At 39.4% G+C, this 23171-nt stretch overlaps 1 long non-coding RNA gene across 2 annotated transcripts; it reads right to left on the reverse strand.

The window, feature by feature from the left end:
- Positions 1-1388: 1388 nt before the first annotated feature.
- Positions 1389-22328, reverse strand: LOC118169446. Of its 2 annotated transcripts, XR_004752107.1 has the most exons (6): positions 21705-22328; positions 21097-21186; positions 6911-7029; positions 6571-6797; positions 6132-6336; positions 1389-4402 (listed from the first exon to the last, which is right to left on the reverse strand). It is a non-coding gene; the product is annotated as an uncharacterized LOC118169446 (long non-coding RNA). The 2 variants fall into 2 exon arrangements; XR_004752106.1 differs by lacking the exons at positions 21097-21186; positions 21705-22328 and adding exons at positions 13778-13923; positions 15084-15315 and having other exon boundaries at positions 6132-6797.
- Between the last annotated feature and the right edge of the window lie 843 nt (positions 22329-23171).

Raw genomic sequence — 23171 nt, forward strand, 5'->3', positions numbered from 1 at the left:
TAAGGCTTTACCCAAGGTCTGGCTTAAAGGGAGCTTGTTACAGCTATATTAAAATTGCCTAATAAGTGAGGTTCTCAGACAACTGCACTGAACCTTTTTTTTTTTTTTTTTTTTTTTTTTTTAACTGGACTGTAGCCTAGTGAAGGTAGGGCTTTCATTTACAGTTGGGGTCCTGTTCTGTCCCTCTCCAACAAAAACTCTCTCTGTGTGAACTACAAGCTGATCTTTCCCTGCTGTCCTCCTCTCCAATAAGCCTGATTCCTAAGCATAGCTGTGGTTACAGCTGTGGGTGATCCCTCCAGATTCAGTGAGATGCTTAATAAAAAAAATCTAATTGTTCACTACTGAGACTGAGACTCTGCATATCCACACCCCTGCACAGCAGTGCAGCTGCCAAGTGGGACACTGATACAGTCTTTCCTGTAGGTCCCCGAGTTAGGAGGCTTTAAGTGAAAGTGGACCTTCCAGAGGATGAAGAAGAGAAGCATCTCACTCTCTTTGTTGAGAATATGAAGAACCTAGACACCTACCTCATACATGCAAGTTAGCTGCCTAAAGTTTGACAATATAAGAAAACTAATGCTGAATGCACTACACAAAAAGCTGTGGGCATGGGGAAAAATTCCCATACAGACTATCTGAGCTGATACTGATATGATCTAAGCATCACTTTCCTCTTTTCCAACACTTGGAAACTAGACTTTTGTTTAAAAACACCATCTGGGAACCCAAGCAACCTCTCCAGTTTCAGGGTGCTAAAGCATATTCATTAAAATGTCTAGTTTGGAGAAGGCGATGTTTTACAACACTAACAATGCTTAAAATGCAATGTTAACAGTTCTACAGGCCGGAATGGCTGAATGTGTGACAACACTCAACAAGCCTGAAATTCACTGGGATAAAGCCCATGCTTTCCCTTCATATTCGCTCGGCACCTAGCACCTGCTTCATGATTAGTCCTAATAAAGTATCTAAAATACAACATATCAGTAATTGATAAATATGATCCTTGATATGGGGATATAGTTGTTACATAATTGGAAAAATTATCTAAAAGCCACTGAGCAAAAACTCCTCTCAGAATACAAGACATAACTTGTGCAAAAAGAAAAGCAGTAAGCAAAGCGTCTTGTTCTGTTCTTTCTTACCTAATAAGCATGTAGGCAATCACAGACAGAGGGAGGAGCAAGCAATTCACGAAGACGTGTCAGGCCAGTAAGGAATCTCTGCTGCAGCCAAGTACAGCATGGAGTAACCTGCATGAACAGTGAGGTTGCAAGAAGTGGTAACAAACAAGTTGCATTAGGAACTTCCAAGAAAAACTCTTCTTAGTAAACTGTGAAAAAGCTAAATTTATAAAAAATGAATTGATGTACAATATTTACATGTTAGTAAATCATTTAATGGAAAGTCAACTGAAATATTCAACTATGTGCTTATTTAGATGCTTCCAGAAAACTAGGTCTAAAAACTTTAAAAATTCAGCCTTCTCTTTATTCCTTTACTCAGAGTTCATACATTAGTCATCTGCTGCCTCAGCTGTATCAATGATATTTTTTTTGTCTTGCAGCTTTCTTACTCCCTTTGTTTCAATGGACATTTTGATCATTCTTCTCTTTTCATACCCTTCCTTCTCAGCACCTTGATTTCCAGTTATTATAAATCAAATTCAAAACACCATTTCAGAGCACTGCAAAACACTGCCCTTGGACCTCTTTCTTTACTACTTTTTTTCTTTGGTCCCACTCCTTAAAAGAAATACCAGGCTTTTTTGGACCATCTGAGTATTCTTCTCCTGCCACAGTCTTTATTTTTCATCTATGCCATGAAATATGTTTATGACAACTTTGAATTCACTTTTGCTAGAGGCTTCCCACAGAAAACTCAAAACCACATACATTCAGTTGTACAGCCATGCCCCCACTCCATAACTATTTATGCTATTTCTCATGTTTGCGATGCCTGTAGACTAAGTTTTTCAGAGCAAATAAAACATGAATTAATGTCCGTAATTTCTATTGAGTGGTCCTGTATACTTCCAGAGTGTCATATACATTAAATATATAACCAACCCACTCACAAATAAATGCTTTTAGGGAACTGCCCATTGGGAAATTTGTAGGGACTGTGTTAAACTCTGGTTTTTAATATTTCATTAATATTTTAAAACCACTGATCAGGTGATACAAAGAGCTGAGACAATAATTAAATTTGCAGATGATACCAAATTAGGAAGTGTTGCAAACATAAGCGAAGACAGAGAAATAACACAGAGGACCTAAGAAAGCTTAGAAATAAGAGCAGGAAATAACAAAATGAAATTCATCCCAAAAACATGCAAAGGTACAGTACATCTGGGGGAAATATTTCAAAATTAAATACCAAAAGTAATCCGATCTTGTGGTTCAAGGTGTAAACTGATTGCCACAGCTGAAATAATCCTCTCGACCCTCCTGCTCAGCAATATGTAACTGGCAAGGTACATTACGAAGGGTTTTGAAATATCAGGCACAAGTTATTTTTGGAGGCAGGATGCTAAAGAGGAGGCCTGTCTCTTACAGAAAATCCTCTGCAACATGTTATTCAGGGAAATAGCCAGATACATTGATGGCACATTCCCGCCCTTGGGCAAGCAAAATATTTGCCTACTTCTCCTTTCACACCCAACAGCTACCTTCATCCTCCTGCTGTTATGCCTACTGACAATTTAGCACAGAAAGGCTGGGCAGAGACATGGTGGCAGTGGCACTAGTGGGTTAGAACAAGCTGATGAAAATGGGGGACAAGTACGGCAGGCTGGTTAGAGGGCGAGTTATCGGGGCTCTTAGCATTCCCAACCTCTGAGAAACTGCTGGAGCTACTTTTCAGTCTCCACGGCCACAGGGACTGCTAAACAAGACAAGCAGTAATGTTGTCAGAAACACAGAACCAGATATTCAGTTGATGTCAGTCACGGTTTTTCTGCTGACTTCAAAGAGAATAACAAATCTAATGCGAGTTTGCAGTGAAATAGGATATTGAAATGCTTCACTGCCGCTTGGTTTTCCATCCTCTGGCTCACCACAATCAGGAACTAGGGAAGAGATGAGGCTTTGTACAGCATTAATAAAACCACAGCAAATACATCACAAGGCTTTGGCCCTCGAATGCCATCAACTCATAGAGAAGCTGGAAGGAGTTGAATGGAAATCAATAACAAAGAAGGATCTCAGACAGATGGACTTCGAAGAAAGTCACTATGGTCTTTTGTTACACATGAAACAAAAGACAAGAAATGTCATTAAAATAAATAAATTAATGATATTCCTACAGCAAATCAGTCTCTCCCTCTCACTGCTTCAGAGCAGAGCTTCTACCTAGGAATTAGCTTCCTACTACACATTTAAATAAACAGCACATATATCCTTATACATTCTCTGCCCTTTTCTTCCTAGATAAACAATCTGAACAGGAATGAAATTAGACACTGAGATGAGTCATGGGTTTCACCACTCATTCAGATCTGTTCATTGTCTAACCTCCCCACCACGTTCAGTTGATTCCATTTATTATGAAATTCCAGAGGTGCAAATGGCTGGACCATAACTTAAGGACCCTTCACAGCTGGATTTCCTCCCATCACTGAAGCTGTGGTACAGTTCCACACAGGCCAAGAACAAGATTTCATAGAAATTAAATTGGGATTGGATATCTCTCCAAAAAGATTTGACGTACCTTAAACAACAAACCATACAATTTTTCAGGAACTTTTTTGAGTCAAATTTGCAGTTTGTGTCAAGCTAAGTTGACAGCCTTTTCTTCCATCTGATCAGTCTGAAGCAAGTATTCTCCCATGGTGCAGCTATCCTTAAAAAGTCATACTGACACACGTTGAAATGTCCATTCCATCCTGGTTTCATGGAAATGAGCTTTCTAATGGTATTTCTGATAGCAAATGGAAAGGAACAAAAAGGAAAAAAAAAAAAAAAAAGAATTATTTCATTACAACTGTTGTCATCTTGTCATACCAGAGTGGGTTGGAAGCTCCAGGGAGAATTTCTCAGTGGGACTGAAAGCATCTAATGAAGAGACTGTTAACAGGTAGGTAGAACAGGAGTAAGGATGGGCTCTGGTAAAGACCAATACTTGGACTTTAAGTTAGTTGGTCTATTCCTAACTGTGCCACATACTTCCTAAATAAACCCAAATAAATCACTTTATATATACCTTAATTCCAGATCTGTGAAGTTAGTACTTACTCAGCTATGCCTATTCATGCTGCAAGCTACGTACATAGACAGTGCATCTCACAATAGGAGACAGGCTTTGAATGGAGGAGAGAAGGGATTTCCAAAGCAGGCAAGACTATTGCAGGCAACTGGCACTGTCACGGCTCATTATACAAGTATGTCTACAAAATCTTCTCCAACCAGAAGAGGGAGAATATCTGTGCTTTGCAACCTCTGGACCAACAATTCGTTATGAATCACTTTGGGTGGGCTGAACTTGCATTCAATCATCAAAACCTATGCAGAGGTTATGGGTAGCACCATTATGCACAGTCAAATAGCTTTGGCTCTCTATGGCTTGCAGGTTTTCCAGCAGTCACGAACCCCCACCCTCCACAAGCTCTTTATAGCTGGGCATGAAGATGGAAATGCAATTGTGATATAATGGAGGGTGGTGCTTGATGCTATCAGGGCTTTTAATATTAGCCTCGTTGCTGCAGGGTCTGAGCACTTCCAGCTCCAGTTTGGTGCTGGCATAATCCAACTGTCTGATAAAGAGACCTGCAGGCAAAGTTGTGGTTATGAAACCTGAGATGAGCAGATCTTCTATCTGTATAATGAGCTAATTAAAAAATAATTTAAACATAGTCTGTATAAAGTGCTGAAGCATATGATGTGGGGTATAATCCTATGCTGGATTTGACAATCCACAACTGCTACTGTATATTCAGTGTCTATGGACAAAATTACACACTCCTTCTGCCAGACTTCATTGAAAACTTTGCCTGAGAACTTGAGGATCTGACTCAAGGATGCAGACTGAATGGTTAGTCCATGTGATGATGTGCAGAGATAAGAGCTCAGATCTAGAGGTCATTTCGCTGCATTTGCACAACCATGCTGCTCAGACTGAGCGATGTTCTCCAAAGTGAGCATGGATACATCTGCTGTCCTTCCCCGCCATTCCTGGTTCCCAGCTTGGGTCCCTCAGCACTTACAGTGTTGATATACCCCTGAGGTATTTTGTCTGCAAGGCATGGAGGCCTCTGGGAGCCATGTGGAAAGCTAAAGGCAAGCTCAGATTGCATTCCTCTGCCAGCAAGTCTCAGTTGCAGCACAGACATAGATGAGGTGTCTGGAGCAATGAAAGCAGAAATCACTGTGGTAGGCGTGCACTGAGGAAGCCATGCAAGTGCTTTTTGGACAGCCACCTACCACAAGGCACAATCGAGCCCTGCCCCAAATCAGGTACTAATTTTCTACTGCAGAGACATACAGACTAGAGAATTTTCCTATCTCTGGTCCTATAGCAGCCAGGCCAAAGCTATGACATGATTTTATGGCACTGCTTGAAGAACAAACTAGAGGTGTTCCTTTGCTTGTCTGTTTCTTAACAAGATATATTTAAATAGCCTAGATTAAACACATATGGCAATGGACTTGTGTTTTGGTTCGAGTGAGGACAACTGGGTGGTTGCCTGTGGCTTGGGCTTGGAGACTGAAAGGGATATGAGTTGAGCTATATGAAGTAAGATAGGAATAAAAGGATTGCTTCTGAATATACTTACTCGATGTTGTAATTTTTGAATGTGAAAACAAACACTGTAACTGATGTTTCACATAGCATAGGTATGTTGGTAATTTGTTTACTATATTAGTAAATAAACCATTTTCCCTGTTGCTCAATAAACAGGTTAATTAATTGTATAGAGATATATCTTAGAGACACAATTACGTAAAAATTACACATGGCTACACTTACTTTTGTGGTGTTACCAGCTACAGAATGCCTATGAGTCTTGATAGGAATAGCGTCAAACAGTCCGGGCAGAACAGAACAGCAATCATGGGAAATAACATCCTATGTTGTACATATTCAGGAAGCTTTCTCAAACAGCACAAACACATTTGGCCATCACTCACCATCTTCAGTCTGCCAGTGTTCCACAGCAGGAAAGACACGGAGGCACCGTGACACTCTCTGTGTTGCAGTGAAGGAGCCCAGGGATGGTAACTCTGACTCCTTTGGATCAAGAAAGTGAATCACAAACAAAAGGTACCATGCCCTGCCTGAGATGCACAGTATCTAATTGGAGAAATAGCCTTCCATTATCCTCTTGAAGACAAACTAGTACGAATCAACATAAAAGAAACCCACATTTAATTCACTGATTCTAGTCAGCTACTGTGTATTGCTCATGGAAGCTCACAAAGTGGCAAGCTGGTTCCCGTGAAAAGGAATGTCTGTGCAGTTCCTCAGTTGTACTGTCAGCAAGCTACCTTTGTTCTGTGTTACCTACAATGACTTTTCATAAAATTTCAAACCAGGTTCATTTTTATTTTCTCTTCCCAGCATACTTACACATAAAGAGAGGATGAGGATCACAGTCATCAGTTATGGCCCTCTGTCCCTGCAGGGCTCTCTATAACAAGGTTAGAGTTCATCTGTACAAGAGGTGGGATCTCCTGTGGGCTGTTCATGACTTCATTATGAAATGAAGAACAATCATCTGAAAGAGCTAAACAACACTGCAAAACTTAGCCTCTTCTGCTCTGTGCACATAGTGCATCTCTTTGACCTTGCTTGCTCTGACATAAAATGGAATGGCACGTAGATGATTAATTAGAGAGATGACCATATCACAGGAACATATGCAGAGCGGAATATATAAGAAGAGATTGAATAAAACAATCCTCCTCACCCCTTCCCCACACGTATATGCCAACGATTTGGTGGTTCCTGACAATGAGCTTAACATTTACCAGACAAGATCTGTTTGGTGCCTTCCCTGTTGGAGCTGACCAAATTTGTGATGGTTTCCTGCCACAAATGAGAAGCAATGTATTTACTGTTGAGCACATAAATGTAAGTCAAAAGAGAAAAAAATCCTTTTGGTCATACGAAGAAAGCAATCCTATCATGTCCTGCTCCTCACACATCAGACCTCTGTTTTGCTTTATTTTTCCTTATCACACATATCCTTGCTGCCACCTTTATACACGGAGAAAATTTACTTTAAAGTTTTTGAACATCTGAGTGAATTTTCAGACAACGCTGAATAATTCCCCAGGAGCTGTTTGGAGTTGCCCTACAGTCCAAACTGTTGAACACAGAGGCTTACCACAACTACTTCCCACAAGGAACGAACAGAACAAGGCTCCTGTGGCAGTGTAATCAACACATGCACAGAAATCATTTTGAAGATCCAACTGCTACGAATGGAATTATGGAATTTCCCTATATTCCTTTTTTTCATCTTCATTAGAAAGGGAAGAGTAAAGCTACCTCATGAGTGAAATATTTTAAAAGCAGCATTTTTTATATTTTATTATTTTTAATTTTAATTTGCTGTAGTTAGGTTCTCAGTAGCTGAATCCTGTATAGGGGTCCACGCAGCAAGGCTTTATTATGCTGCCTCTTTCCATGCACATCTATATAATTTTATTTTCACCTGCTGAAGAAGCCACCTAACAAACAAACTGAGCCCTAAACATAAAGTATGGATGCCACTACAGTAAGGATGTGCTTCCATGGCTAGCTTCATCTAGCTGAACTGTGAAATGCTGCTGAAGGGACAGATCCCTCCTTTCCACCCTTCCTCCCCCTTGCCTGCCTCTCCTGCACCCTTTGTGTCAGCACACGTGGTTGCACACCTCAGCAGCCCCCCAGATCCGTTCTCCATGCAGCTGCCCGCACAGCTGGAGGAGCACTGCTGCTGAGGACAGACACTCACCCTTTCACCACCTTTTCAGCAGTTTAGCAACAGATTAGCCTTCGGCTGATACAAAACTATCCCTGAGTATCACCCTTTTTTGTAACAGGTAAACAAAAAGCCAAGAGGTTCCTGTGTTATTTGCTGCGCAACAGATCACATTACTGATAAAGAGTAAGAATTATGGAAACCTGCCCTTATGATAACATGGTCATTCTTAATACAAACGGCAATGGACAGAAGTCAGACAAATGTTTGTTTCAAGAGATGGGACAATAAATAGGAAAATCAAACCAAGTGAAATGACAGCCTAAGAGCAGGTTTTGTGGACAGAGAACTGTAAGGCTTAAGCATTCATTTTTCATTACTTTCTCATCTTCATCTCAGAGAACACTACTTCCAAAACAATATTTAATATTGGTGTCATGCTAATTAGTACTACATGAGAAGCTGACTTAGGCAGCAGATCTAAACCAAATGGTGGCAAGGCAATACACTAGCAGCTTCAGCAGGATTTGGATTAAGCTTTTAACATTTGTTTCTTCCTGTTATGCGTCTCTCACTCTCTGCTAACTCCCGAGGGGAGACTGCAGAAAAACTCCAAGATGTGGAAAAAGAAAAATCTATAGAACTGCAGAATGAAAAGTGCCAAACCAACTTTTTTTAGAAACAGAAAATCTTATTATTGTGGGAAAAGAGTAATTAAAATCCTTTTCAGAGAAGGAATTAAATAATAGGAGGAAAAGGGACAGCTTCCTCTACAGCAGTTAGCACTATCCATTATCAGTGCCAAGATATCAGATTAGATAGATCACCACTCTGATCATGACTGGCGACTTCTATCTAACTCATTGCCCTACCCATCATCACGGGTAGGATGGTGCTTCAGCAAGAAAGGCTTGCAGGAAAGCAGGAACACAGTGCTCTGCTCTGCAGCAGGACATACAGGAGCAGTTCCCACCAGTGTCAGGAAGAGCTGCATGAATACCTGGTTCCAGGAAAGCTGGGGTGAGAGCATGTAGAATGCAACTACAGAAAGCTTAAGTCAACGGGTTTGTAAATTTGGCAAAGACATTGCAGACAGACAATCCAAGGTTTGCATGGCAGCTCCAGGACTAGTATAAATCAGATGAGCACCACTCAGCTCAAGGGAACCTGCCAATACACAACAGATGAACACCCACTCATTCGCAATACTCCTCTCAATCTTGATACCTGAACCACTTGGATCTCCATCAGCTTCCTAATGCTTCCTCCAGGCCAGGAAGAAGGTGAAAACAGTGTCTGCAAAACACTATGACATTCACAGCACAAAGAAAAATAAAATCACATTTGACCATGAAAGCTGGTCCTCCATTTTCATACAACACTGAAGACAGGAAGAGACAATCTAAGAATAAGAAACTTTGTCCTGTTCTTTCACACCCCCACACTCTGAGTGCTTTCCTACTGCTGACAGAAATGAAAATCAGGCCTGAATGAACCAAGTGCAGATACCCAGAGGCACCAGAGCAGTACTGGGCCCCTCCCAATACCACACTGCAGTTCAAAGCTGTGAAAGACTGCAGAACTCCCACCGTGCTGCAGTTCAGCTCCCCACCCAAAAAGCCATATACCTGGCAGCGTAATCTCCTCAACATGTCTCTGCTATGACAATAAGCTCAGATCTTCTCTGCCTTCTGCCAGTTTAGTCACATACTGCTATTACTGTGCACACACAATGAGCATCTCTGCTCCTCCTGCCCACTGTACCTCCAGATGCAGGTGTCAGCCAAAGCTCTTTTTTGCTGAGCTTTACTGACCGCTTCTGCCCCAGCTCCCCTTTACACGTTTACCCTGGTGGTTACCTTTCTAGACAACAAGGCTGTCTTAAGAATTTTTTGAGACAATGGGCTCAGTGGCAAATGGGGACCTTGATAATGCCAGGGAGATCAGACTTCATGTGGTGTCGCTCCATGCATGTGTAGCAAGTCCACTGTGCACATGAAAATCAAAAAAAAAAAAAAAAAGCCTTTTCAAAATGTAGCAGGATTTCATCCAAGGTTGGGAAGTTCATTCCTTACCATAGTAAGGTCTCAGATACCTAGAACATCGATTTAGCCAGTATATTACCAACAGCATAAGATAGGTCCAAGCAGTGAGACCTGACTCTATTAATAATCAGCATCCAAAACAAATGGAATTGCCAAACTGTTACAGAAAGTTAAGCAGATCCCATACTCTGTTTAGAGAGTTGAATTTTACAGTATTTCAGGGCTGATAGTGAGAGCGTTCAAATACAGAGTTCTAGGTTTCCCCTGACATCCTCAGTAAAACTGTCATGGTTCCCTAACCCCAGTGCTTTCCCAAGGTGCTTGCTCTGATGTGTGCTGAAGGGCTGGGAGGAGAAAGGAGTGGAGGAGGAGAAAGAATTTCCTCATACTTTCTTACTGCTCTTCCTGTTTTCATGACTGTGTATTCAGAAGATTGCCTTTCCACAAGCAAACAACCAGAGACAAGCTCACCCCAAATGTATGTTCTCTCATGTTTCAAGCACTTGCTCTCTGTTCTTGCTGAATGTTTAGTTACAGCATGAAAAATGGATATGTGGAATGAAGACATTTCCCCTTTGACTAGCACATTTGCAGAAGGTATGTCAAGGATCTGAGGCAAGGGGTATGGGCAAGCTTTCAAGAAAGTTTTTCCCCCCTTCTTTGCTTGCTTATTGGAAGAGCAATAAATATCAAGCAGACAGGCCCTTCTCACAGTTACAAAGCCTACCTGTAACTGAGCTGGATAATTAGCAGCCTTGAAGATGATATATGACTTTCATTACCCTTTGGGACTGGAGACTAAATGAGGACAGAGCTAATTGCCGTGCAAAGCAGTTTGGCATGAATGAGAAAAATGCAGGCGCTGTCTCCTGCCAAAAAAGGGCCCTATTGCTGCTCTGATCTCATGGCTGGTTTTTGCCGCAGGAGTTCACTTGGTGTCCATAAATCATGGTCTGCTTACAGCTGAAACTGCACTGAGTCATCAACATGCAATAAGCTGAGTGACAGATTCCAGCCTGACTACATTAGAACTTCAAACTTAGTCCTCCCCCCCCAACACTACCCATACTTAACAGAAAATTAAACCCAGACTACACAGACATGAAGGCTGTGAGAAACACAAGGCTTGTTTACTCGACAATAGTTTTTTAAGACTAATGTTTCCAGGAAATAGCATCATACATTTTGAAAGGGAGAGGGCCACAAGTACTGAATTTCTAAAGTGACCCACTGCTATAGCATTTGGTTTGTCCTTCCTCATATAATTGCTGATTAAAATGTATTACCCTCCTTTAATGATCTAAAGTGGCACTTCGTCATCTTAGTTCTCATGGAGATAGATTTAGTCAGCTATCTGAGAAAATATTTTGCTCTTCTTTAAAATTAGGCCAGAAGAACCTGAAATCTGATTGCAAATCTGCGTTCAAAGTGACCCGGGGCACATTAACATCCATCTTGTGCCCTTAAGAAATGTGGGCTTCTGGGGAATCTAAACCATCAGTGCAAAAGACAGTCCTTGAAGATACTCTTTTGCTCTCCCCATTCTGTTTCACATAAGATTTTTTTGCTTTTCCCTAAAGGTACCTTAGGTCTATTTTTTTTAATGGGAGAGATTGTGCTGAATTTGCAATATGGTATCCTGTCAGATCCTAATCAATTAGCCCACATCAGCTCAGTATAAGGCAGATACCAATTTAACTCACAGAGCTAAGCCTTCTGATTTTCTCTAAGGGCAGTCACATAATTCATTCTTTGTAGTGCCAAATTATATTTGACATTTAATTTAAAACTCAAGGTACCATAATGCAAAATCTCGCTAAAAATAATGGTGATAAAGCAGAGGAACATTTCATTTGACAGTGAGGATTTTTTCAGCTTATTTATGCACCCAAACTTTCCCTTCCTCCACCTTCCAAAGCCCCCAGACTCACCACTGCTGGTTATCCAGGCACTTGCAGATGACGTTAGGCTCTACAGGTGCTCACGTGTTGTAAAGGGGCACTTGAAGGTGAAGCAAGAAAGCTTCTGGTGAGTGAGCACTCCTCTCCACGAAGACAACTCGTGTACTATTGCTGCTGTTGCTAGTAGAAAGCATTATTTCAGTAGTGCGGCTGGGCTAACTGGAATAGTTGCTTGTTCCCTGGATCACGCAAGGGGCAGTCGGCCTGAAAAGGCTGTGTTTTCTTTTCTTTTTGTTTTGTTTTTGTTTTACTTTAGAAGATTCAATGAAAAAAATGCCCATTTAATGGCTTCATTTGCATTCTCTGATATGACATGCAGCAACTCCATTCACAGCCACCTGGCAGAATGGAAGCCTGTTGGTCCATAAAGCATGTCCATGCTGTGATAATACAATTTTATGCATGGATAATAATAATAATAAAAAAACAAACGAGTTCTCCTCCTTTCTTGAAATAACGCGCAATGCACTGCAAACCATTGGGAGTTCTATCCATAGGCTCAGTCAGCACATTCAGCAGGTGAACAGTCAAACTCTAATATAAACACTCATTTGATAAAAAATGCACCCATCTCTGTCAAGGTGAGCTGGTCACAAGGAACAACTGTTGCTGCTGGCAGTGTGTAAAATGCTAAGAAGTGAGCGACTTGGCTGGCTAATCCAGACCAGCTCTGTGGGAAGAGAAAGTAATGGATTGGCTCTGCTTTGTTGAGCCAATACCATATAGCAATATGCAAAATAGGTTGGTAGCACAATCTTTCGGAGAGCAACTCAACTTTTGTCTTGTTGAAGACTAGATACTACTTTGCAATAAAAAGAAACAAATGTGTAATACTCTCATCCTTTATCGGCCAGATTAGCTCTTGGGGGGAAAAAATAATCACTGGTCCAATAATGCTTCTCAACATAAAATGGCTGACTTGAATTCAGGGACTTTGGGCCTTCTCGTGGTTTTCAGTCCCTTATTAAGATGGATACAGTCTCGGGCTGGTATTTTTGGAGTGAGTATGTAGGCCTCAGGATAGGCATTCTTGCCTTATTTTCACATTTGCATGTAGGTGAATGCTTATGCTACTGGGAGTTAAGTTCAAAATCTTTCACATTTGATCAGGTTTTGCTCCATTTATTTTAGCACTTGCTGCATTATTATATTATTATAGAATTATACAGGGTACTATCTGGCGTATGAAATGTTAACAGGAAATAAAGTTGCTGTGTACCAGAGAGAGAGAGTACACTATCAGCATATTTGGAAATGAAAGAAGGTATATTTGATGTTGATGCAGTGTGCCTCTGTGATAAGTTTAAATTAGTAAAGTGATTGTGATGGCATTACGCCACTGTAGATTTTCATACATTCCATGAAATCTCGTTGTAAAATACAAAACACAAAACCAAAAACTTCTGCAAAAGCAATGCTTCAGCATTACATAACACAGAGGACTTTTTTTTTTTTTATATGTCCTACAAGACCTCCTGAGCTGAGGCTGTATCAATAACTTTGTTGCCAGTAGTAAGGATTCTGTTTTTTAATTACAAAGGACAAGCTTACCATTCATGAATCCAGATAATTGCTTTCTAAATCTATTTATACTTTGGCTTTTGTGGCATCCTGTGGCAGTGTGTTCCACAGGTTACTAATGCTTTTAAGTATGTGCGTGTGAAAGCACTAACACTTGCTTAAGTACTCTTACTATAAGAAATAGAGAATAGTCATTTCCTATTACTTCTTCATACAATTTAAAGTTCTACCATCACGAATTATGCAGCCATCAGACCTCTTTTCTAAGCCCATTCTACTTAGCCTCTTTTCATATGGAAACCATTCCAGAAATTGGCTCACTGCTATTGGCATTTCCTTACCTTTTTTAAATCTTGTAGGGTCTTTTTGAGTTGAGGACAAGAGACACACATCATTTTCAAGATGTGAACATGTCAGAGATTTGTGTCATGCACTTCACAGTTGGCATTGTCCCATAGGCTTTTTTTTTTTTTTTTCAATTGTGAATCTAGGAAGATATACAAAAGTGAAAAATCTATAGCTGCTCACCAACTTATCATCTGTATTTCGACACACAAAAACATACATGCACAAAATCTTCAGAGCATTTCCAGAAACTGAAGATTTTGCATCATCTTCTTAAGAAAATTCACCTCGGTAAATATTGTTTCAGGATAGTTTGAATGTTTTTAGAACGGAAATTACGAAAGTACTAATGTAACTATTAAACTAAAGGAAACTGGATTAGCTGAATGGCCATTTAGGTAGCCTATTTACATCAGCAAGGTTTTACTGTTGCATAGACAGAAGCTTTAAAAACACTGAATAGTTTAACACAGTACTAAAAGATACAGTGAGTAAATACACAGATTGAAAAAACAACACGTTTTACCATGAAGAATCTTTAAATGGAAGTAAAGAGATAAATGCATTGACTGAGATCTCAGACCCTCAGTACCTAGCTCAAACTGCTGAGAACTTTGGCGTTTCCACTGAAATATATGTAAATATGAACTTAAGTTTAACATTTAAATGTTTCTTCTTTTTGAAGGCCTTATCCTTAATCTCTTTTCATATATAGGATTTATCATACTGCTTTAATAAGGGATGTATTAAATATCAGGAACTGACTCACAGCCCTTGCATTCAGTAAGGAAGCTGCTTTTTAATTACACTGTGCACAAACATCAGCAATAAACTCCCCCTTATAAATACAAACAGAAAACTAAATCATGGTGGGAAGCCAGAAGGTCTGGAATGCACAGAGCGATTGAAAGAGAGAGAAGATAGAAATGATCTCAAGGCACTTAAACAGTCTAATTTCTGAAGAAAATTCTTCTTCAATTTACACTGATGTAAAGGAGCTCAGAAATTAGCTTGTTTACTCCCCATTTAAAATACTGCCAAACAAATAGATTATGTTGTGGGTTTGTTTTTTCTTTTCTTTTTTTTTTTTTTTTTTTGAATCCTTTGTGATATGGGATTCTACAATTAATAGCACAGACACATTTGTCACTGCCCTTAATCACAGATATTTGTGCAAAGATTTCAGCAACTCTATGCTGCTCTAATTTAAACTCATTTAAATCCTACACAGCTCTGTTGTAGAATTAACTCTCTACAGAATTTAAGCCTGTGTTTGACCACAACTGTGGGTTGTTTTCATACCTGTATCAAGAAGCATTTTCCAAAGCATAAGCAGCAAATGCTTAGAACCATTTGAATTCACTGGTTAGTCACTGTCCATCCAATCTGAAGAACCGTAGCATCTATCATTCCTCAACATGGATTGATCAAAATACTTCTGGAATTCCAGCACCACCATATTCCAAGCCCCACAGGAAGCTATAACTCGCTTTTCAAAATGGATAGCAGGAGTTGCTGCTGGGTCCACATGCAGTAAAAAATCAATCCCCTCACCAAAAATATCAGAATCTAAATTTACAAACAAAATATGAAAAAAGGAAAAAAAATATTACTATCACTTTATAGTTTAGGAAACAAAAGCTAAAAGAGAACAATTTTTACCCAAGGTTGGGCAAAATGAAAAAAAAACTGAATCCAAATTTATCCAGACTCACTATGGAACTTGTATCACAAAACCATTTTGCTCAGTGAATAGTAAATACAGCCTGACCAGCAGCCTACTGAATTCAACAGGAAAAGCTCTTGCTATTTTCATGAGGGATTTTGATCAGTCTGTTGGGTTTCTCAATGAATTTAGCTAAAAGAAACCTGCAGCTAAAATAAAGGTTATAACTGAGGCACCACTGCAGCAGACTAGATATTTTGTTTTTAGGGCATCTCTAATTCAATAGCCATGAATAATATAATATTCATGGAGGCCCATCTGCTGTTCAGTTCTGTGTATAGAAATATTTTGCATCATTGGTCCAATAATTCTGACTAAAACTGGTAAAGTGACATACAGACCCCTGAAAACAGTAGTGGAATAAAAATAATGATAAATTGAATACAGGAGAAAAAATAAGCTTGTTTTAGTTTGAAGGGAATAAAATTGAAGCCTTTTAACCTTACACATAAGTTCCACAACACTGCTTTTTAAAATCAGTTGAAAATCATTTAAAATCAAATTGATTTTGGCTTTTACATTCAGACGCACTTCATCCTTTCACTTACTCGTCTATACAAGTAATGTCTTCAGCCAACCTGTGTTTAAAGTAGGTTGAAAATCAGTTTGTATGTTCACATGCTTATTGGAATTTTCTCATTTCCATTTCACTCAGGGCCAATCACAATCAGATTAACTTGCTGGGGAGTATGTCAAGAGGCTGATTTCATGGATGTTTTAGCAAAGAAATGGTTCCTAATGTAGTGAAACATTTTTTTGCTTATAGCATGTAGCCTATTGCCCATTTGTGTCAATAAGTGGGAAGATGTATAATCAGAACTGTTCATATTTATTCCGAAAAGCTCTCTTCTCCATCATGCATAGGCTCATAATCAATCATGAAAGAACTATAAAATCACAGGAAAATATTTCCTGGTTTCTATCTGCTTCTTTCCGTTACCAAGACCTGGAATATCTGCAGCCTTCTATGTGTGGAGTGCTAGGGTAGGCTCCTGCACTGGACACTCCTCCGTTCACCTGCTGCCATCCAACTGTGGATCATTTGGACTGGATATTTGCTATCTGAACTGACATTTAGTCATCCAGTCTGAAAGCAAGTGTGCTGAAATGATGCAACGTAACTCACTATCAGGGCCGTAATAGGATGTAGAACACCTGCCATTGACTTGGATAGAAAGGATAAAACCCTCTGAATTGCTTTGTTTTCAACATTCTTTTGCCCATATCTCTCAAATGTCCACTTGTACTTAATTTGTCACTGATGGACAAATTTAAGGAGGGGGGAATAGCATAGCAGGAGAACAAGAAAATGTGAAGCAGATGCCCAAGTTCTATTACTGACTCTGTTGGTGACTGGGTAAGCTGTTTATAACATTCTATCATGTTCATTGATTTAGATGGCTCAGTTTTAGGTTTCCAAACTGAGAAGATGCATATGGTCTGCTTTTCACTGTGAGTCAGTACTTCCACACTTCTCATCTTCAAAAAAGAGTTTGTATGAGTCTGCAAGTAAGGTGGTAAATGTCTCAAGCTGTGCATATAAAAGCTGAACACTTGCAATTAAATGGCATCAAGAAAATATTGACTGTAAGCTCTCGGTAAGTCAGTTTACTTGCTTGCAAATGAGAAATTAAAAATGCATCACGAGGAGAGTTGTTGTGGGTTCAAACAATGTTTTAAAGACCACTCCAAATCGCAAATGAGAAGTCAAAATTCCACGTGCAAATATTACATTTCAGAGATGATTAGTGGGAATGGAGTGGGAGGTTATATAACCTGATAATATCAAGGATCAGAAAGAGATTAAGCTATTTAACTATTCAGCAGTGAAAAGAAGTCAAGAAGGATCAACACAGACAAGGAATGGAAAGACTATAGAAACTGACTTGCGCAGGCTGACATTCTGCTTCAAAGGGTATTAGTGCTAGGGAGTAGTTACAAAACTGTAAGTCTTAAAAAAACAAGTCTGATTTAATAAATATTTACTAAATTGTATAAGAATTGCCTGGCATCAAGCTATAAATATTAAATTCTAATGTAAATATTAAAAGAATGATGGGTTTTCAAATAATCAATTTAAGATTCTAAGAATTTTTGGATTAAACATGAAAAATAATAATAATAAAAAAACAGAGTCAAACAAAAGCCCTGACAGTTAGATTCCAAAAGAACAATCCACTCGGAGTTCCTTTCATGTGCCAACAACTATTATTTATATTGTTTATGCACTTTCATCATGACAGCCCTAACACTGAACAGAGCAGATAGAGTCTAACAGTTACCACATTTGAAAAAATGCTCTCAGAAGGTAAATAAAGCAAAGTGAGGCTATATTTTTGGATCTAGGGAGATGCAAGACCATTCTGATACTCTATTTATATTGATTATTTTATATTGTTTAATGAATTTCTGCACTCTCTCTACAAAATAAATGTTGGCTCAATGAATAGAGCCTGCATTTAAAGGAACCACCCTATTAAAACTGGTTTTGTTTGTGCCTGGAGAATCAGAACTGTTCCATGCTTGTTTCAGATTTTACTTGAAAGCTCCCATTCCATTAGTATGACATTGTTTCTGAGACAAAGCTTAACCATAGTGTCTTTTCCCTTTAAAAGGTAATGACACCATCTAAGCAAAAATAATGGTGGGGGAAAAGAAAAGACCCCCATTACAGCAAACCATGCTATTAATGAAATTCTGTTTGTATTAAAATTTTCTTTCAACCCCAGTCTTCCTGTTCAGGGGGATAGTGTCAACCTGTCAAACATTTAATCAAGAGCAGTTCATTGATGCTTCCATTATGTCAAAAAGCCTCACCTAGGTGACTTCAAGGGGAGACAGCAGGTCTGACTCTTTGTCAAAATCCCAGACTGAATTTTTCAGTTCTCACCCTCAGCTTATAATTTCTAGTGTACGTGTATGAATATAGATGACAGTGGTGTTTGTGTTCTTTTTTTTTAATTACAGCAAACTTATAATTAGTGTAAATTGAAGTTGTAAAGCCAGGAGAAAAAAAAAAAAAAAAAAAAAAAGTCCATATATGAAAAAGTATTTTCTTAATTTTTAGGTTGGTAGAAATGGGCTTGTTAGAGGGCCAAAATCTGCATTCAGAATGCCTCTCACACAACAGCAGCTTTAGCCAAAATTTCACAATACAGTTTCATGATTCACAATCCAGACTATCCCTAGAAGCAACCTCACTGATTTGTTCCATTTGAAGACATGCTGCTGTTAATGCTGATATTAATATTAAAACTAAAGAATCCTCACTCCGTTGCATACAACTCAAATTTGGGGCCAGATGCTGACCTCCTCCTGTAGCTTCTTTTCAGCAATTAGCTAGAATCAATTTCACCAAGTACCTGTGCTGTCAGGAGAATGCTGGATTTGAAAAAACAAACAAAACCAACAACAAAAAAGACCTTGTGTGATAGCTTTACGATGCTTTCCACTAACAATGTATCATTTACTAATCCACTAAAGGTGAACTTATAAGGGAACTGGTTAGGAACATCTGTCTCTCTCTGATCCTAGGGAACTGAAATCATTTCTTGGAGACTTTAAGAAGGTGATGGTAACCAGGAGCAGCCTTAAGACAGCTCTGAATTCCATCTCAATATTGGCTTGGTATGTGGATGACCCAGTGCAAAAGTCAGGAATATTTTCACACCCTATGCTACTGGCAGAAGAAAAATCGCAAGGAAAACTCTAGTCCTCCTAGCTTCTGAAAGAAGTCGTGCAAGAATTTGACTGAATTTCTGTTAAAGAATTTCTACTTCTACAGTTTCTACCATAAGCAGGAACAAAGCCATCTTTTTCCATTCACAGTAATGCCCATTATTTATCAGTTAGATGTATGGTGAGATGAGTTTTGACTTAAAATAGCGTTGCTTCAGTGTTCAGGAAGTGAAGTCAGGGAGAATTATGATATCCTGAAAATATGGTTAAAGGAGCCCCTAGACCTTGGGCTTTTAAATAAGTTTGCAAAGACTTATTAATGGAGAATGAACTACATAATCCATCTAAATAATTTACTGTTAACTATTCTGCCAAAGGAAAGATTCTTATTCAAATACATTTTTTTTGTATGTGTGTGCATGTGTGTGTGTGTTTTGGGTTTTGGTGTTTAGTGTTTTTTTTTTTTTTTTTTTTTTTTTGTTTTGTTTTGTTTTGTTTTTTTCAGTATCATATATAATTAACAGATGACTATATGGGTCATTTGTAAAGCCAAACAACAAGACCAAAACTCTAGCAATGTGAAATGACGAGCTAATTACAACACTGGTTTAAATTATGTTTCTAGGTATTACTTGTTCTTTCCAAAGTGGGCTGGATATCTGTACTATTTATTCAGCCCCAAAGACCAATTCATTCTTGCAAACATATTGCTCCTTTAAAATGTAGCAAGGTTTAAATCATCCAAGCTTATTGTTTTAACTTCCAGCATTTCATTATTCTATTTAATGGTTTGCACATTGTTTTACACAAGGAGAATATAATTTTATTGTATGATGTCAAAAAAAAAAAATCCATCCATGCCCCATTTGCTTCTAAAGAAGATGTGAAGTGATGGGACAGGAGACCTAAACTACGGGGATGTTTTGCCTATAGACAGGAAAAGCCCAACATTCCTCAGCATATATTTAATTGGGAAGAAAACAATCAAAATATTAGCAACATATACACATCTGAATTAGTCCACCCCTCAAGACTGGACTAGCGGAAATATAAAGAAACTAGGCTGGCCCAATCTTTCTCCCATCGGATTCAACTGGAATGCTTGACAGCTTTAACTTAGCCAAGAGAAGGTCCTGATTTAGATCCTATGGATTCTGCATTGGAGCAGGGTTTGTGGCTGGGGATCATGGCTTTAAGAGACATCCAGGGATAAAGTACAAAAAGAAACGGTGCCAGGTGGTCCCTGAAAATTTAGCAGAACTGAAGCTAGCGCTTGCTGTTGCCTTCCTCCTCCAAGAAACCTCTGTTGGCAGAGCCTGGGCATCAAGAGCCACGCAGGAGTATTTTATTTCATGTCTAGGGCTGAAGGTACCACTGGTTAGTGAGATGGAAACAACAACGACAGCAGAGTGTTCTGCTGGATTGTCCCTACGAAGTGCAGATATTTGCCTTTAGCATAAAGAACTATACTAGGAATTTAAAAACATATTTCAAATTGTTCTTTTGGGTGAAATGCAAAAGCTGCTTTTTCACAAGAAATATTTTTACCTAATACCTCCAACAAAGCATATCTAACGTAAAAGAAGCACTGTATCTGCAAAACTGTTTAAGGATGGATACTTCCCAAGTGCCCTCAATTGCTCCTGCTCTACTTGCCTTGACCTGTTGCATCATGTTATGAGATATCAAACTGCCATCATATTCCATTTTAGAAGTGATTACGCTTCATTGGTGGGCAAAGTTGCTGCTTGCTGAGTGTTTGTGAGGTTTGATTAATTAGTGCTTATGAAGTGCTTTGAAATTCTTGCATGAATGATGTTACAGAAACACTGAATATTGCCACTGCTATGCAGGCAGATACATGATTAAAGATTTGATGTTGCAAGGTGTGGCTGGGCCTTACCTTCTTACCTTCTCCTTGGGAAAATGTTCTGGTTTCCTTCGCTTTCCCTCTGGCAAGCTAGTTCAGTTTTCCAACCAAACCAAAACACTTCAGTCTTTCTAGGGCAGGGAAAAATAATAATAATAATAAAAAGATTAGATGAAGGGTATTTCTCAGAACTTGTTGCTTGTCTAGGATATTGCACCTCTAGGTGGTCTGATAAACTTCAAGGACACCTTGTTGATTAAGCTCATTCTCAGACTAACTCTATTTTCTTCAAGTCTTTTTTTTTTTTTTTAAATCAACTACAGTTGTTTTAATTGCTTTCTCTTCTGGGTATTTTACATAGACACCTCGTTGCCTGCTAAAGCATCTTTCTAAAGCATCTTTATCTCTGATATCCTCTCTTTGGCTGGAGAGATCCACCTGTCTCCCTTGATCTCTCCTGCCCAGAGGGAGCTGTTACACACTATCCCTTTCCAACACTTCTGAATGGGAACCTGACAGCTCCCATCTGTTCTGGGAATTACAACTCCCCACAGGAGACTGACTCTTGGCCAAAGTAAGAATCTGCAGGACTGGGCCCACAGCTGGCCTTGAAAAGCCAAAGCTGAAGATAATTATTGCAGAGACTTACCCATTTAAAGATTTCTTCAGCTTACCCACTGCTGCCACGCTGGGCTGTGGCCACTACCACACTGTTGTGGCCCTTCAAGAGCATGATGCTTCATAAGGCAAGTGACAGGATTCCTCTGGTCATGCTCAATGCCCAGTGCCATTTGAGAGGTCTTAAGGTATCCAAGACATCTGTACGGGAATAGCAGGTATGACGCACAACCTAAAGCAGACTGACACTCCACCAGGGTGGCAAATGGATGCCAGACAGGCTATGCTGTAATAGCTAAAACAACACTGGATGCCAGTGATGAAGCAACCAAGTTCTTTCCACACTGTTTAACTTCCCTGATTTTGGTCATTATTGAGGGCCCGTGAGAGGATCAGTTGTATTGATCTCCTGTGCGGATCACAGACTTCACATGCTTTTTGTCTTGGCCACATTAGTCTAACAGACTATGATCATTTGCTGCTGTCTTTGATTCCAGTCACAGTGCAGTGTCTCAGGTTTCACTATTCCTTCATGTTTTACTCCTCTCATGCCCTGCACCCAATGACTTATTTTGGTGCTGTTATGTTTCATAGTAACTTCAGGGTTAATTTCATACACACCTGCCTTCATACAGTAGCTGCTGCTTTTTAGGTTCTTTGTGTTTGGTTTTCCAATAGCTGTAAATATATATTTTTTTTTTCTTCAGCAGACATACTTTCTTAGACTCTGAGCACGTCACTATCTAAACCATGGAAGTATTTAGCATTTATGAGGTTCAAACCAAACAGGACAACCCCCCTTATCTCTCTAACATTGCCACCTTTTGTTTGGCTGCCTTTAAGACAGATGCCATCTTCCTATTCTGTTTTGTATTTAAGGGGACATAAATTCAGAAGTTTATAAATGCACTGAAATATTCAAATTCCTAAATGAGAGGTATCAGGACCCTCTCACTTGTTCCCAGTGAGTGAGGTATATCATATCTTGAAACCTGTGCCTTCCATTTTCTGATCACTGTTCTTGTCTGTGCGTCTTCCAAAAACTGGGTTAGTAATCTACTGTGGCCATAAAGTTTCTTTCATTAGAAACAAGTCTGTTCTGACCTTTTCCAGGGCTGGGCTGGGATTTCATGAGGCGTTTCTTGTCAATCACTTTATTCTTTACACAGCTTTCACTGTTCCATGTATGCTTTCAACTGGGTATTCATGCCTGGCCTGTAGATACATTTCCTGGCTCATCTCAGGCATGTCTCTATCCCCAGGTGTGAAATATGTATCCATTGCATGATCTCAGCACTTAAATCTCCCGGGATTACTGTTCAGTTCCATTTAAAACAAGATGCATGCAGTTCTTCATTCACTTCCTAGTGAGGCTGGGGGTAGGCACAAGCTCCTGTGGCACTTAGTCCCTGCTCTCTTGCGGGCTATTGGTTGCAAATCACCTTACTGCCCGTCACACACCCTGCTGTTCTTTTGGACTGCCTTCAGCAGCTCCATT

The sequence above is a fragment of the Oxyura jamaicensis genome, chromosome 6 (assembly GCF_011077185.1).
Source record: "Oxyura jamaicensis isolate SHBP4307 breed ruddy duck chromosome 6, BPBGC_Ojam_1.0, whole genome shotgun sequence".
Taxonomy (NCBI): domain Eukaryota; kingdom Metazoa; phylum Chordata; class Aves; order Anseriformes; family Anatidae; genus Oxyura; species Oxyura jamaicensis.